The sequence below is a fragment of the Engystomops pustulosus genome, chromosome 7 (assembly GCF_040894005.1).
Source record: "Engystomops pustulosus chromosome 7, aEngPut4.maternal, whole genome shotgun sequence".
Lineage (NCBI taxonomy): Eukaryota > Metazoa > Chordata > Amphibia > Anura > Leptodactylidae > Engystomops > Engystomops pustulosus.
Genome location: NC_092417.1, coordinates 135,548,780 through 135,565,903, shown reverse-complemented (window position 1 = coordinate 135,565,903; position 17,124 = coordinate 135,548,780). Strand labels below are relative to the sequence as shown.

Sequence of the window (17,124 nt, the reverse complement as noted above, 5' to 3'; positions counted from 1 at the left end):
GGACATACTGAATGAAAAGCAGGTGTGATGACCACTACACTTTGAAACACAACACTTAAGCAGTGTTTTAATTGACCGTTGTTGTACACAGGTGTTTTATGATCTTCCGAAAAGACAATGCAACTTTCTTCTAGAGAATCCTGTTCAGAAGGATATGACCATGGTTTTTAGTGGGGATGAAAACTTGAACATTTCACTTGTAAATCAGACTAAATGACCACCACCATATGAATTCTAGATTGAAATATGTGATTTCATTTGTCTTTGCTTTAAATGGGTGTCTACTGAACATGAGAATTCTTACATAAAATATTTCATAAGGATAACCAAAAGTTAAAAATTAAACTATGGTTTCACTGGGGATTGAACCCAGGACCTTCTGCGTGTAAAGCAGACGTGATGACCACTACACTATGAAACCCACCACAGATCAGTTGGATTGGATGACAGCTGCAGAAAACGGTTGTCCACTGATCTTTCAAAACACAATATAATTTTCTTCTAAAGAAACCTGTTCAAAAAGATGTGCTCATAAGTGATAAAAAGTAGGACAATCTAACTGTAAATCAGACAAATTGACTACTACCATATGAATTATAGATTGTAATATGTCATTTCAATTGTCTTTCGTTTAAATGGGTGGCCATGGAATTTGAGTATGCTTACATACAATTGTTTTTTAAAAATAACCAATGGTTAAAGCTTAAGCCCTTGGTTTCACTGGGGATTGAACCCAGGACCTTCTGCGTGTAAAGCAGATGTGATGACCACTACACTATGAACCCCAACTTGTCCCTAGGTTTTTCATTGACCGTTGCAGTACATGGGTGTCTCCTGATCATTCCAAAATCATACATTGTAATTTTCTTCAACAAACGCATGTTCAAAAGGATAATCCCATAGTTTTGGTGGGGATCAAAGTGAAGAGCTTCCACTTGCAAAGCAGATGTAATGACCACTTCCAAATAAATTATTGTTTGAAATGTGTCATTTCATTTCTTTTTCCTTCAAATGGGTATCTACAGAACATTAGAATGCTTTGAAAGAAAATTTATTGAGGATAACCAAGGGTTAATGACTCTGGCTTTCATTTGACTTAGGATAGATCTCAGGACATACTGAATGAAAAGCAGGTGTGATGACCACTACACTTTGAAACACAACACTTAAGCAGTGTTTTAATTGACCGTTGTTGTACACAGGTGTTTTATGATCTTCCGAAAAGACAATGCAACTTTCTTCTAGAGAATCCTGTTCAGAAGGATATGACCATGGTTTTTAGTGGGGATGAAAACTTGAACATTTCACTTGTAAATCAGACTAAATGACCACCACCATATGAATTCTAGATTGAAATATGTGATTTCATTTGTCTTTGCTTTAAATGGGTGTCTACTGAACATGAGAATTCTTTCATAAAATATTTCATAAGGATAACCAAAAGTTAAAAATTAAACTATGGTTTCACTGGGGATTGAACCCAGGACCTTCTGCGTGTAAAGCAGACGTGATGACCACTACACTATGAAACCCACCACAGGTCAGTTGGTTTGGATGACAGCTGCAGAAAACGGTTGTCCACTGATCTTTCAAAACACAATATAATTTTCTTCTAAAGAAACCTGTTCAAAAAGATGTGCTCATAAGTGATAAAAAGTAGGACAATCTAACTGTAAATCAGACAAATTGACTGCTACCATATGAATTACAGATTGTAATATGTCATTTCAATTGTCTTTCGTTTAAATGGGTGGCCATGGAATTTGAGTATGCTTACATACAATTGTTTTTTAAAAATAACCAATGGTTAAAGCTTAAGCCCTTGGTTTCACTGGGGATTGAACCCAGGACCTTCTGCGTGTAAAGCAGATGTGATGACCACTACACTATGAAACCCAACTTGTCCCTATGTTTTTCATTGACCGTTGCAGTACATGGGTGTCTCCTGATCATTCCAAAATCATACATTGTAATTTTCTTCAACAAACGCATGTTCAAAAGGATAATCCCATAGTTTTGGTGGGGATCAAAGTGAAGAGCTTCCACTTGCAAAGCAGATGTAATGACCACTTCCAAATAAATTATTGTTTGAAATGTGTCATTTCATTTCTTTTTCCTTCAAATGGGTATCTACAGAACATTAGAATGCTTCGAAAGAAAATTTATTGAGGATAACCAAGGGTTAATGACTCTGTCTTTCATTTGACTTAGGATAGATCTCAGGACATACTGAATGAAAAGCAGGTGTGATGACCACTACACTTTGAAACACAACACTTAAGCAGTGTTTTAATTGACCGTTGTTGTACACAGGTGTTTTATGATCTTCCGAAAAGACAATGCAACTTTCTTCTAGAGAATCCTGTTCAGAAGGATATGACCATGGTTTTTAGTGGGGATGAAAACTTGAACATTTCACTTGTAAATCAGACTAAATGACCACCACCATATGAATTCTAGATTGAAATATGTGATTTCATTTGTCTTTGCTTTAAATGGGTGTCTACTGAACATGAGAATTCTTACATAAAATATTTCATAAGGATAACCAAAAGTTAAAAATTAAACTATGGTTTCACTGGGGATTGAACCCAGGACCTTCTGTGTGTAAAGCAGACGTGATGACCACTACACTATGAAACCCACCACAGATCAGTTGGTTTGGATGACAGCTGCAGAAAACGGTTGTCCACTGATCTTTCAAAACACAATATAATTTTCTTCTAAAGAAACCTGTTCAAAAAGATGTGCTCATAAGTGATAAAAAGTAGGACAATCTAACTGTAAATCAGACAAATTGACTACTACCATATGAATTATAGATTGTAATATGTCATTTCAATTGTCTTTCATTTAAATGGGTGGCCATGGAATTTGAGTATGCTTACATACAATTGTTTTTTAAAAATAACCAATGGTTAAAGCTTAAGCCCTTGGTTTCACTGGGGATTGAACCCAGGACCTTCTGCGTATAAAGCAGATGTGATGACCACTACACTATGAAACCCAACTTGTCCCTATGTTTTTCATTGACCGTTGCAGTACATGGGTGTCTCCTGATCATTCCAAAATCATACATTGTAATTTTCTTCAACAAACGCATGTTCAAAAGGATAATCCCATAGTTTTGGTGGGGATCAAAGTGAAGAGCTTCCACTTGCAAAGCAGATGTAATGACCACTTCCAAATAAATTATTGTTTGAAATGTGTCATTTCATTTCTTTTTCCTTCAAATGGGTATCTACAGAACATTAGAATGCTTCGAAAGAAAATTTATTGAGGATAACCAAGGGTTAATGACTCTGGCTTTCATTTGACTTAGGATAGATCTCAGGACATACTGAATGAAAAGCAGGTGTGATGACCACTACACTTTGAAACACAACACTTAAGCAGTGTTTTAATTGACCGTTGTTGTACACAGGTGTTTTATGATCTTCCGAAAAGACAATGCAACTTTCTTCTAGAGAATCCTGTTCAGAAGGATATGACCATGGTTTTTAGTGGGGATGAAAACTTGAACATTTCACTTGTAAATCAGACTAAATGACCACCACCATATGAATTCTAGATTGAAATATGTGATTTCATTTGTCTTTGCTTTAAATGGGTGTCTACTGAACATGAGAATTCTTACATAAAATATTTCATAAGGATAACCAAAAGTTAAAAATTAAACTATGGTTTCACTGGGGATTGAACCCAAGACCTTCCGCGTGTAAAGCAGACGTGATGACCACTACACTATGAAACCCACCACAGGTCAGTTGGTTTGGATGACAGCTGCAGAAAACGGTTGTCCACTGATCTTTCAAAACACAATATAATTTTCTTCTAAAGAAACCTGTTCAAAAAGATGTGCTCATAAGTGATAAAAAGTAGGACAATCTAACTGTAAATCAGACAAATTGACTGCTACCATATGAATTACAGATTGTAATATGTCATTTCAATTGTCTTTCGTTTAAATGGGTGGCCATGGAATTTGAGTATGCTTACATATAATTGTTTTTCAAAAATAACCAATGGTTAAAGATTAAGCCCTTGGTTTCACTGGGGATTGAACCCAGGACCTTCTGCATGTAAAGCAGATGTGATGACCACTACACTATGAAACCCAACATGTCCCTATGTTTTTCATTGACCGTTGCAGTACATGGGTGTCTCCTGATCATTCCAAAATCATACATTGTAATTTTCTTCAACAGACGCATGTTCAAAAGGATAATCCCATAGTTTTGGTGGGGATCAAAGTGAAGAGCTTCCACTTGCAAAGCAGATGTAATGACCACTTCCAAATAAATTATTGTTTGAAATGTGTCATTTCATTTCTTTTTCCTTCAAATGGGTATCTACAGAACATTAGAATGCTTCGAAAGAAAATTTATTGAGGATAACCAAGGGTTAATGACTCTGGCTTTCATTTGACTTAGGATAGATCTCAGGACATACTGAATGAAAAGCAGGTGTGATGACCACTACACTTTGAAACACAACACTTAAGCAGTGTTTTAATTGACCGTTGTTGTACACAGGTGTTTTATGATCTTCCGAAAAGACAATGCAACTTTCTTCTAGAGAATCCTGTTCAGAAGGATATGACCATGGTTTTTAGTGGGAATGAAAACTTGAACATTTCACTTGTAAATCAGACTAAATGACCACCACCATATGAATTCTAGATTGAAATATGTGATTTCATTTGTCTTTGCTTTAAATGGGTGTCTACTGAACATGAGAATTCTTACATAAAATATTTCATAAGGATAACCAAAAGTTAAAAATTAAACTATGGTTTCACTGGGGATTGAACCCAGGACCTTCTGCGTGTAAAGCAGACGTGATGACCACTACACTATGAAACCCACCACAGGTCAGTTGGTTTGGATGACAGCTGCAGAAAACGGTTGTCCACTGATCTTTCAAAACACAATATAATTTTCTTCTAAAGAAACCTGTTCAAAAAGATGTGCTCATAAGTGATAAAAAGTAGGACAATCTAACTGTAAATCAGACAAATTGACCACTACCATATGAATTATAGATTGTAATATGTCATTTCAATTGTCTTTCGTTTAAATGGGTGGCCATGGAATTTGAGTATGCTTACATACAATTGTTTTTTAAAAATGACCAATGGTTAACGCTTAAGCCCTTGGTTTCACTAGAGATTGAACCCAGGACCTTCTGCGTGTAAAGCAGATGTGATGACCACTACACTATGAAACCCAACTTGTCCCTCTGTTTTTCATTGACCGTTGCAGTACATGGGTGTCTCCTGATCATTCCAAAATCATACATTGTAATTTTCTTCAACAAACGCATGTTCAAAAGGATAATCCCATAGTTTTGGTGGGGATCAAAGTGAAGAGCTTCCACTTGCAAAGCAGATGTAATGACCACTTCCAAATAAATTATTGTTTGAAATGTGTCATTTCATTTCTTTTTCCTTCCTTCAAATGGGTATCTACAGAACATTAGAATGCTTCGAAAGAAAATTTATTGAGGATAACCAAGGGTTAATGACTCTGGCTTTCATTTGACTTAGGATAGATCTCAGGACATACTGAATGAAAAGCAGGTGTAATAACCACTACACTTTGAAACACAACACTTAAGCAGTGTTTTAATTGACCGTTGTTGTACACAGGTGTTTTATGATCTTCCGAAAAGACAATGCAACTTTCTTCTAGAGAATCCTGTTCAGAAGGATATGACCATGGTTTTTAGTGGGGATGAAAACTTGAACATTTCACTTGTAAATCAGACTGAATGACCACCACCATATGAATTCTATATTGAAATATGTGATTTCATTTGTCTTTGCTTTAAATGGGTGTCTACTGAACATGAGAATTCTTACATAAAATATTTCATAAGGATAACCAAAAGTTAAAAATTAAACTATGGTTTCACTGGGGATTGAACCCAGGACCTTCTGCGTGTAAAGCAGACGTGATGACCACTACACTATGAAACCCACCACAGATCAGTCGGATTGGATGACAGCTGCAGAAAACGGTTGTCCACTGATCTTTCAAAACACAATATAATTTTCTTCTAAAGAAACCTGTTCAAAAAGATGTGCTCATAAGTGATAAAAAGTAGGACAATCTAACTGTAAATCAGACAAATTGACTGCTACCATATGAATTACAGATTGTAATATGTCATTTCAATTGTCTTTCGTTTAAATGGGTGGCCATGGAATTTGAGTATGCTTACATATAATTGTTTTTCAAAAATAACCAATGGTTAAAGCTTAAGCCCTTGGTTTCACTGGGGATTGAACCCAGGACCTTCTGCGTGTAAAGCAGACGTGATGACCACTACACTATGAAACCCAACTTGTCCCTATGTTTTTCATTGACCTTTGCAGTACATGGGTGTCTCCTGATCATTCCAAAATCATACATTGTAATTTTCTTCAACAGACGCATGTTCAAAAGGATAATCCCATAGTTTTGGTGGGGATCAAAGTGAAGAGCTTCCACTTGCAAAGCAGATGTAATGACCACTTCCAAATAAATTATTGTTTGAAATGTGTCATTTCATTTCTTTTTCCTTCAAATGGGTATCTACAGAACATTAGAATGCTTTGAAAGAAAATTTATTGAGGATAACCAAGGGTTAATGACTCTGGCTTTCATTTGACTTAGGATAGATCTCAGGACATACTGAATGAAAAGCAGGTGTGATGACCACTACACTTTGAAACACAACACTTAAGCAGTGTTTTAATTGACCGTTGTTGTACACAGGTGTTTTATGATCTTCCGAAAAGACAATGCAACTTTCTTCTAGAGAATCCTGTTCAGAAGGATATGACCATGGTTTTTAGTGGGGATGAAAACTTGAACATTTCACTTGTAAATCAGACTAAATGACCACCACCATATGAATTCTAGATTGAAATATGTGATTTCATTTGTCTTTGCTTTAAATGGGTGTCTACTGAACATGAGAATTCTTACATAAAATATTTCATAAGGATAACCAAAAGTTAAAAATTAAACTATGGTTTCACTGGGGATTGAACCCAGGACCTTCTGCGTGTAAAGCAGACGTGATGACCACTACACTATGAAACCCACCACAGATCAGTTGGATTGGATGACAGCTGCAGAAAACGGTTGTCCACTGATCTTTCAAAACACAATATAATTTTCTTCTAAAGAAACCTGTTCAAAAAGATGTGCTCATAAGTGATAAAAAGTAGGACAATCTAACTGTAAATCAGACAAATTGACTACTACCATATGAATTATAGATTGTAATATGTCATTTCAATTGTCTTTCGTTTAAATGGGTGGCCATGGAATTTGAGTATGCTTACATACAATTGTTTTTTAAAAATAACCAATGGTTAAAGCTTAAGCCCTTGGTTTCACTGGGGATTGAACCCAGGACCTTCTGCGTGTAAAGCAGATGTGATGACCACTACACTATGAAACCCAACTTGTCCCTATGTTTTTCATTGACCGTTGCAGTACATGGGTGTCTCCTGATCATTCCAAAATCATACATTGTAATTTTCTTCAACAAACGCATGTTCAAAAGGATAATCCCATAGTTTTGGTGGGGATCAAAGTGAAGAGCTTCCACTTGCAAAGCAGATGTAATGACCACTTCCAAATAAATTATTGTTTGAAATGTGTCATTTCATTTCTTTTTCCTTCAAATGGGTATCTACAGAACATTAGAATGCTTCGAAAGAAAATTTATTGAGGATAACCAAGGGTTAATGACTCTGGCTTTCATTTGACTTAGGATAGATCTCAGGACTAGAGATGAGCGAACATGCTCGTCCGAGCTTGATGCTCGTTCGAGCATTAGCGTACTCGAAACTGCTAGTTGCTCGGACGAATAATTCGCCCGCTCGAGAAAATGGCAGCTCCCGCCGTTTTGCTTTTTGGCGGCCAGAAACAGAGCCAATCACAAGCCAGGAGACTCTACACTCCACCCAGCATGACGTGGTACCCTTACACGTCGATAGCAGTGGTTGGCTGGCCAGATCAGGTGACCCTGGGATAGACTAGCCGCTGCCCGCGCTGCTCGGATCATTCTGTGTCTGGATGCCGCTAGGGAGAGAGCTGCTGCTGGTCAGGGAAAGCGTTACGGTGTTCTATTAGCTTACTGTTAGGCAGGAGTGATTCTCCAAGAACCCAACAGCCCTTCTTAGGGCTACAATAACGTTCTACTTTTTTTTTTTTTATTTGCATCTAGTACCATTTTTTGAGGAATTAGCAGGGGGACTTGCTACCGTTGTGTTTAGCTCTTAGTGGCACACATATCCACCTCAAACACCAAAGTGGGAAAATTTAGTAGGGGTTGGATTTCAATTAGGCACAGTCTGCCATTTGTCCTTTTTTATTTTACGTTTATTTTGTTTAATAACTCAGCGTCATCTCATCTGGCATAGTAGTGTGCTTTCATACTTGGCTAGAAAATAGCCATAGGAGAATCCAAACGGCTTACGCCTACAGTAGCGTTATATATTTGATTTCTGGTTGATCTGCTGGTGGCTGTACTTGCTGCAGTGCATCTACTAGCCAATTGTGAGCAATTTGTAGTGAGACTTGCGACCGCTGTGTTTTGCGCTTAGTGACGCACATATCCATTGCAAAGACCGAAGTGGGAAAATTTAGTAGGGGTTGGATTTCAATTAGGCACAGTCTGCCATTTGTCCTTTTTTATTTTACGTTTATTTTGTTTAATAACTCAGCGTCATCTCATCTGGCATAGTAGTGTGCTTTCATACTTGGCTAGAAAATAGCCATAGGAGAATCCAAACGGCTTACGCCTACAGTAGCGTTATATATTTGATTTCTGGTTGATCTGCTGGTGGCTGTACTTGCTGCAGTGCATGTACTAGCCAATTGTGAGCAATTTGTAGTGAGACTTGCGACCGCTGTGTTTTGCGCTTAGTGACGCACATATCCATTGCAAAGACCGAAGTGGGAAAATTTAGTAGGGGTTGGATTTCAATTAGGCACAGTCTGCCATTTGTCCTTTTTTATTTTACGTTTATTTTGTTTAATAACTCAGCGTCATCTCATCTGGCATAGTAGTGTGCTTTCATACTTGGCTAGAAAATAGCCATAGGAGAATCCAAACGGCTTACGCCTACAGTAGCGTTATATATTTGATTTCTGGTTGATCTGCTGGTGGCTGTACTTGCTGCAGTGCATCTACTAGCCAATTGTGAGCAATTTGTAGTGAGACTTGCGACCGCTGTGTTTTGCGCTTAGTGACGCACATATCCATTGCAAAGACCGAAGTGGGAAAATTTAGTAGGGGTTGGATTTCAATTAGGCACAGTCTGCCATTTGTCCTTTTTTATTTTACGTTTATTTTGTTTAATAACTCAGCGTCATCTCATCTGGCATAGTAGTGTGCTTTCATACTTGGCTAGAAAATAGCCATAGGAGAATCCAAACGGCTTACGCCTACAGTAGCGTTATATATTTGATTTCTGGTTGATCTGCTGGTGGCTGTACTTGCTGCAGTGCATCTACTAGCCAATTGTGAGCAATTTGTAGTGAGACTTGCGACCGCTGTGTTTTGCGCTTAGTGACGCACATATCCATTGCAAAGACCGAAGTGGGAAAATTTAGTAGGGGTTGGATTTCAATTAGGCACAGTCTGCCATTTGTCCTTTTTTATTTTACGTTTATTTTGTTTAATAACTCAGCGTCATCTCATCTGGCATAGTAGTGTGCTTTCATACTTGGCTAGAAAATAGCCATAGGAGAATCCAAACGGCTTACGCCTACAGTAGCGTTATATATTTGATTTCTGGTTGATCTGCTGGTGGCTGTACTTGCTGCAGTGCATCTACTAGCCAATTGTGAGCAATTTGTAGTGAGACTTGCGACCGCTGTGTTTTGCGCTTAGTGACGCACATATCCATTGCAAAGACCGAAGTGGGAAAATTTAGTAGGGGTTGGATTTCAATTAGGCACAGTCTGCCATTTGTCCTTTTTTATTTTACGTTTATTTTGTTTAATAACTCAGCGTCATCTCATCTGGCATAGTAGTGTGCTTTCATACTTGGCTAGAAAATAGCCATAGGAGAATCCAAACGGCTTACGCCTACAGTAGCGTTATATATTTGATTTCTGGTTGATCTGCTGGTGGCTGTACTTGCTGCAGTGCATCTACTAGCCAATTGTGAGCAATTTGTAGTGAGACTTGCGACCGCTGTGTTTTGCGCTTAGTGACGCACATATCCATTGCAAAGACCGAAGTGGGAAAATTTAGTAGGGGTTGGATTTCAATTAGGCACAGTCTGCCATTTGTCCTTTTTTATTTTACGTTTATTTTGTTTAATAACTCAGCGTCATCTCATCTGGCATAGTAGTGTGCTTTCATACTTGGCTAGAAAATAGCCATAGGAGAATCCAAACGGCTTACGCCTACAGTAGCGTTATATATTTGATTTCTGGTTGATCTGCTGGTGGCTGTACTTGCTGCAGTGCATCTACTAGCCAATTGTGAGCAATTTGTAGTGAGACTTGCGACCGCTGTGTTTTGCGCTTAGTGACGCACATATCCATTGCAAAGACCGAAGTGGGAAAATTTAGTAGGGGTTGGATTTCAATTAGGCACAGTCTGCCATTTGTCCTTTTTTATTTTACGTTTCTTTTGTTTAATAACTCAGCGTCATCTCATCTGGCATAGTAGTGTGCTTTCATACTTGGCTAGAAAATAGCCATAGGAGAATCCAAACGGCTTACGCCTACAGTAGCGTTATATATTTGATTTCTGGTTGATCTGCTGGTGGCTGTACTTGCTGCAGTGCATCTACTAGCCAATTGTGAGCAATTTGTAGTGAGACTTGCGACCGCTGTGTTTTGCGCTTAGTGACGCACATATCCATTGCAAAGACCGAAGTGGGAAAATTTAGTAGCGGTTGGATTTCAATTAGGCACAGTCTGCCATTTGTCCTTTTTTATTTTACGTTTATTTTGTTTAATAACTCAGCGTCATCTTATCTGGCATAGTAGTGTGCTTTCATACTTGGCTAGAAAATAGCCATAGGAGAATCCAAACGGCTTACGCCTACAGTAGCGTTATATATTTGATTTCTGGTTGATCTGCTGGTGGCTGTACTTGCTGCAGTGCATCTACTAGCCAATTGTGAGCAATTTGTAGTGAGACTTGCGACCGCTGTGTTTTGCGCTTAGTGACGCACATATCCATTGCAAAGACCGAAGTGGGAAAATTTAGTAGGGGTTGGATTTCAATTAGGCACAGTCTGCCATTTGTCCTTTTTTATTTTACGTTTATTTTGTTTAATAACTCAGCGTCATCTCATCTGGCATAGTAGTGTGCTTTCATACTTGGCTAGAAAATAGCCAAAGGAGAATCCAAACGGCTTACGCCTACAGTAGCGTTATATATTTGATTTCTGGTTGATCTGCTGGTGGCTGTACTTGCTGCAGTGCATCTACTAGCCAATTGTGAGCAATTTGTAGTGAGACTTGCGACCAATGTGTTTTGCGCTTAGTGACGCACATATCCATTGCAAAGACCGAAGTGGGAAAATTTAGTAGGGGTTGGATTTCAATTAGGCACAGTCTGCCATTTGTCCTTTTTTATTTTACGTTTATTTTGTTTAATAACTCAGTGTCATCTCATCTGGCATAGTAGTGTGCTTTCATACTTGGCTAGAAAATAGCCATAGCAATAGGATAGCATTGTTTGGTTTTAAAAACTCAAAAACACTCCCTAGGTTCATGTCTGAAGTTACTGGGACTCGTGGTAGAGCACTGTTGAGGCCAGAACAGTGCGAACAGGTGATGTCGTGGATTGCTGACAATGCTTCGAGCAATTTGTCCACCAGTCAGTCTTCCACGCAGTCCACCCATGTCACCGAAATCGCCACTCCTCCAGCTCCTGCACCTCAGCCTCCTCCCCCCCAGTCTGCCCCCTCCCAGGAAAATTTGGCATTTTAACCGGCATACTCTGAGGAACTGTTTTCTGGACCCTTCCCACAGTCACAAACCACTTGTCCGGTTGCTGCTGAGCAATTTTCCGATGCCCAGGTTTTCCACCAGTCACAGTCTGTGGGTGATGATGACCTTCTTGACGTAGTGGAAGTGTGTAAAGAGGTGTCCGACGATGAGGAGACACGGTTGTCAGACAGTGGGGAAGTTGTTGTCAGGGCAGGAAGTCCGAGGGGGGAGCAGACTGAGGGATCGGAGGACGATGAGGTGACAGACCCAAGCTGGGTTGAGAGGCCGGGTGAACACAGTGCTTCTGAGACGGAGGAGAGTCCTCGACCAGAACAGGTTGGAAGAGGCAGTGGTGGGGCCAGACGGAGAGGCAGGGCCAGAGCTGGTGCATCAGCGCCAAATGTGTCAACTAGTGAAGCTCCCGTGGCGAGGGCTCTTGCGGCGAGGGCTAGATCTTCAGAAGTCTGGAGGTTCTTTAAGGAAACACCGGATGACCGACGGACTGTGGTGTGCAACATTTGCCAAACCAGGCTCAGCAGGGGTTCCACCACTACTAGCTTAACTACCACCAGTATGCGCAGGCATATGAATGCTAAACACCCCACTCAGTGGCAACAAGCCCGTTCACCTCCGGCCGTGCACACCACTGCTCCTTCCCCTGTGTCAGCTGATAGTCAGCCCCCTGCCCAGGACCCTGCCACAAAAACCCCATCGTCGCCTCCACGATCCTCCACAGCATCCACCAGCGTTCAGCTCTCCATACCCCAGACGCTGGAGCGGAAACGCAAATATAGTGCAACCCACCCGCACGCCCAAGCCCTTAATGTGCACATCTCCAGATTGCTTAGCCTGGAGATGCTGCCCTATAGGCTAGTAGAGTCCGAGGCCTTTCGCAACCTCATGGCGGCGGCCGCCCCTCGGTATTCGGTCCCCAGCCGCCACTACTTTTCCCGATGTGCCGTCCCAGCCCTGCACCAGCACGTGTCAGACAACATCACCCGTGCCCTGACCAACGCCGTTTCTGACAAGGTCCACCTGACCACGGACACGTGGACGAGTGCTGCCGGGCAGGGCCACTATATATCGCTGACGGCACATTGGGTTAACTTGGTGGAGGCTGGGACCGAGTCTGACCCTGGGGCTGGTCATATACTGCCGACGCCGAGGATTGCGGGGCCTACCTCGGTCCAGGTGTTTCAGGCCTACTATGCCTCCTCCTCCTCCCACCCCTCCTCCGCCTCCTCCTCCGAACTACCATCCGTGGGCACGGCGCCATCAGTCGGTAGCTCTAGGCACAGCAGCAGTGCCGTTGCTAAGCGACAGCAGGCGGTGCTCAAACTGCTGAGCCTAGGCGATAAAAGGCACACCGCCCAAGAGCTATTACAGGGCATCACGGCGCAGACTGATCTGTGGCTGGCACCGCTGAACCTGAAGCCAGGCATGGTTGTGTGTGACAACGGCCGTAACCTGGTGGCGGCTCTGCAACTCGGCAGACTGACACATGTGCCATGCCTGGCCCATGTGTTAAATCTGATAGTTCAGCGTTTCCTCAAGACATACCCCAATCTGTCAGATTTGCTCACGAAGGTGCGCCGCATCTGTGCGCATTTCAGGAAGTCCAGCACAGATGCTGCCACTCTCAGGGCAGCGCAGCGCCGCCTCCAACTGCCCGCTCACCGACTGTTGTGCGACGTGCCCACGAGGTGGAATTCAACACTGACCATGTTATCCAGAGTTTACCAGCAGCGCCGAGCCATTGTAGACTGCCAGATGTCAACTTCCACCAGAACTGGTAGTCAGGTCAGTCAGCTTCCTCAAGTCTACAATGTGGAGTGGACGTGGATGTCTGATATCTGTCAGGTGCTGAGTAACTTTGAGGAGTCAACACAGATGGTCAGTGGCGATGCCGCCATCATCAGCCTCACCATCCCGCTGCTTGGCCTGTTGAAAAACTCTCTGATCAGCATGAAGTCGGAAGCTTTGCGCTCGTCACAAGAGACGGGGGAAGAAGATTCCCTTGTTGATAGCCAAAGCACCCTTAGGTCTGTTTCTCAGCGCATATCGGAGGAGGTGGAGGTGGAGGAGGATGAGGAGGAAGAGGAGGAGAATGTTGGCGAGACACAAGAGGGGACCATTGTTGAGTCCTTCACTGTTCAGCGTGTATGGGCAGAAGAAGAGGAGTTGGAGGAGTTGGAGGAGGAGGAAATGGACAGTCAGGCCAGTGAGGGGAGTGAATTCTTACGCGTTGGTACTCTGGCGCATATGGCAGATTTCATGCTAGGCTGCCTATCCCGTGACCCTCGCGTTCAAAGAATTTATTCCAGCACCGATTACTGGGTGTTCACTCTCCTGGACCCACGGTACAAGCAAAATCTTTCCACTCTCATCCCTGCAGAGGAAAGGAGTGTGAGAATGCATGAATACCAGCAGGCCCTGGTGCACACGCTGAAACAGTATTTCCCTTCTGACAGCGCTAGCGGCAGAGTGCGTAGTTCTGCGGGACAAGTAGCGAGGGAGAGTAGGCGAGCAGGCAGCTTGTCCAGCACTGGCAAGGGTACGCTTTACAAGGCTTTTGCCAGCTTTATGTCACCCCAGCAAGACACTGTCACCTGTCCCCAGTCTCGGCAGAGTAGGGCTGATCTTTACAGAAAGATGGTGAGGGAGTACGTAGCTGACCATACCATCGTCCTAAATGATCACACAGCTCCCTACAACTACTGGGTTTCAAAGCTGGACATGTGGCACGAACTGGCGCTGTACGCCTTGGAGGTTCTTGCCTGCCCTGCCGCTAGCGTCTTGTCCGAGCGGGTTTTCAGTGCAGCTGGTGGCATCATCACCGATAAGCGTACACGCCTGTCGACTGACAGCGCTGACAGGCTGACGCTTATTAAGATGAATAAAGCCTGGATTTCTCATAATTTCCAATCTCCACCAGGTGAAGGAAGCTCAACCTAAATAATTGATCCACTCCTCCTCCTCCTCATTTTCCTCCTTCTCCTCCTCTTTGTACAGTAAAGCAGAGGAAACTGGCTATTTTTTGACAGGGCCCACTGGCTCTAGCTATAGTACTTTATGCATTTAATTTTTCTGGAGGGCCACCGACCCGGTCCTCTGTTTTAAACAATTTTTGGGAGTGCCACATACAGGCACTCAATCTATTCAATTTTTCTGGAGGGCCACCTACCTGCTCCTCTGGTTTGAAAACTTTTTGGGACTGCCACATACAGGCACTCAATCTATTCAATTTTTCTGGAGGGCCACCTACCTGCTCCTCTGGTTTGAAAACTTTTTGGGACTGCCACATACAGGCACTCAATCGATTCCATTTTTCTGGAGGGCCACCTACCTGCTCCTCTGGTTTGAAAACTTTTTGCGACTGCCACATACAGGCACTCAATCGATTCAATTTTTCTGGAGGGCCACCTACCTGCTCCTCTGGTTTGAAAACTTTTTGCGACTGCCACATACAGGCACTCAATCGATTCCATTTTTCTGGAGGGCCACCTACCTGCTCCTCTGGTTTGAAAACTTTTTGGGACTGCCACATGCAGGCACTCAATCGATTCAATTTTTCTGGAGGGCCACCTACCTGCTCCTCTGGTTTGAAAACTTTTTGCGACTGCCACATACAGGCACTCAATCTATTCTATTTTTCTGGAGGGCCACCTACCTGCTCCTCTGGTTTGAAAACTTTTTGGGACTGCCACATACAGGCACTCAATCTATTCTATTTTTCTGGAGGGCCACCTACCTGCTCCTCTGGTTTGAAAAATTTTTGGGACTGCCACATACAGGCACTATCCAAATTAAATTGTCTCCATAGCAGCCTCCACACGTTGTCTCCATTGCTACCTCCAAAAGTCGTCCATATAGCTGCCTCCATACATCGTCCCTTTATCAAACGAGGTGTGTCAGGCAGAAATTTGGGTTGTTTTCATGGATTCCACATCAAAGTTGTTAACTTTGTCGCCACCCAGCTGTGTTATCCACAAAATATACTAATAAACTTTTATCATTTACCAATATTATTTCAGCGCTTCTTGCGCATCTGTTTACATTCCCCTCACCCGCCATATCCCAAACTTATAAGAACGCTACTACACTTGATCTTATACAAAAGGTTCTTAGAAGTGCTGTTTGGGGAGTAGCCTAGAGACAGGGGCTTGGATTGGCGAAAGCTCACCTGGCTGCGGAGCGCCAGCTCCATGCCAAGATCCAACTAACATAGTTTTAACTGCAGCAACTTTAATCTACTACTAGTTCACTGCCTCCATAATAATAATAATAATCTTTATTTATATAGCGCCATCATATTCCGTAGCGCTTTACAAATCATAGGAAACAAATACAAATGTAATGTAACAGAGCACAACATTTGTATGGAACAACAGGAGTGAGGTCCCTGCTCGCCAGAGCTTACGGTTTATGAAGATGATGGGGTAACACGAGGTAAAAGAATATTTAATGGTCAAGCCATTCTTCTTAGGGAATAGAACAAAATATAATAAATGGAATTGCTGTCGCTTGAACCACTCAGCCGTCATCTTATATACCAGGTCCAGGGTGAATGGGACTGTAGAGAAGTCTGGTGCCTGTTGGTTGCTGGATAACAGATGGGAGGACGACACAGGACGGGTTAGTAGAAGAGTTAAAACTTCATGCAGTTAATGAGTGTTATAGGCTTGCCTAAAGAAATGGGTTTTAAGAGCACGTTTGAAACTTTGGAGGTTAGGTATTAGTCTGATAGTCCAGGGCAGAGCATTCCATAGAATTGGTGCAGCTCTAGAGAAGTCTTGGAGACGCGAGTGGGAGGTCCGCACTAGGGTAGAGGTTAATCTAAGATCACTGGCGGATCTAAGAGCACGGGTTGGGCGATAGACTGAGATAAGAGAGGAGAGGTAGGGGGGTGCAGCATTATACAGAGCTTTATGGATGAGGGTTATTATTTTAAACTATTCGAAAGGAGACTGGCAGCCAGTGCAGCTACTGGCATGAACTGTAAGCATACATGGTCCCCTTATCAAACGAGCTGTGTCAGGCAGAATTTTGGGTTGTTTTCATGGCTTCCACAACAAACTTGTTAACTTTGTCGCCACCCTGCTGTGTAATCCACAAAAAATACTGGCAAACTTTTATCATTTACCGATATTATTTCAGCGCTTCT

The 17,124-nt window shown here is 42.1% G+C and overlaps 10 non-coding genes across 10 annotated transcripts; all 10 read right to left on the bottom strand.

Moving 5' to 3' along the window:
• Positions 1 to 348: 348 nt before the first annotated feature.
• Positions 349 to 421, bottom strand: TRNAV-UAC (transfer RNA valine (anticodon UAC)). The gene has a single exon. It is a non-coding gene; the product is annotated as a tRNA-Val (tRNA).
• A 1,038-nt stretch (positions 422 to 1,459) lies between these two features.
• Positions 1,460 to 1,532, bottom strand: TRNAV-UAC (transfer RNA valine (anticodon UAC)). Its single transcript has one exon. It is a non-coding gene; the product is annotated as a tRNA-Val (tRNA).
• A 291-nt stretch (positions 1,533 to 1,823) lies between these two features.
• Positions 1,824 to 1,896, bottom strand: TRNAV-UAC (transfer RNA valine (anticodon UAC)). Its single transcript has one exon. It is a non-coding gene; the product is annotated as a tRNA-Val (tRNA).
• Positions 1,897 to 2,934: 1,038 nt separating this feature from the next.
• TRNAI-UAU (transfer RNA isoleucine (anticodon UAU)) lies at positions 2,935 to 3,007 on the bottom strand. Its single transcript has one exon. It is a non-coding gene; the product is annotated as a tRNA-Ile (tRNA).
• Positions 3,008 to 4,045: 1,038 nt separating this feature from the next.
• On the bottom strand, positions 4,046 to 4,118 carry TRNAV-UAC (transfer RNA valine (anticodon UAC)). The gene has a single exon. It is a non-coding gene; the product is annotated as a tRNA-Val (tRNA).
• A 674-nt stretch (positions 4,119 to 4,792) lies between these two features.
• Positions 4,793 to 4,865, bottom strand: TRNAV-UAC (transfer RNA valine (anticodon UAC)). The gene has a single exon. It is a non-coding gene; the product is annotated as a tRNA-Val (tRNA).
• Positions 4,866 to 5,907: 1,042 nt separating this feature from the next.
• On the bottom strand, positions 5,908 to 5,980 carry TRNAV-UAC (transfer RNA valine (anticodon UAC)). The gene has a single exon. It is a non-coding gene; the product is annotated as a tRNA-Val (tRNA).
• A 291-nt stretch (positions 5,981 to 6,271) lies between these two features.
• Positions 6,272 to 6,344, bottom strand: TRNAV-UAC (transfer RNA valine (anticodon UAC)). Its single transcript has one exon. It is a non-coding gene; the product is annotated as a tRNA-Val (tRNA).
• A 674-nt stretch (positions 6,345 to 7,018) lies between these two features.
• On the bottom strand, positions 7,019 to 7,091 carry TRNAV-UAC (transfer RNA valine (anticodon UAC)). The gene has a single exon. It is a non-coding gene; the product is annotated as a tRNA-Val (tRNA).
• A 291-nt stretch (positions 7,092 to 7,382) lies between these two features.
• TRNAV-UAC (transfer RNA valine (anticodon UAC)) lies at positions 7,383 to 7,455 on the bottom strand. Its single transcript has one exon. It is a non-coding gene; the product is annotated as a tRNA-Val (tRNA).
• Between the last annotated feature and the right edge of the window lie 9,669 nt (positions 7,456 to 17,124).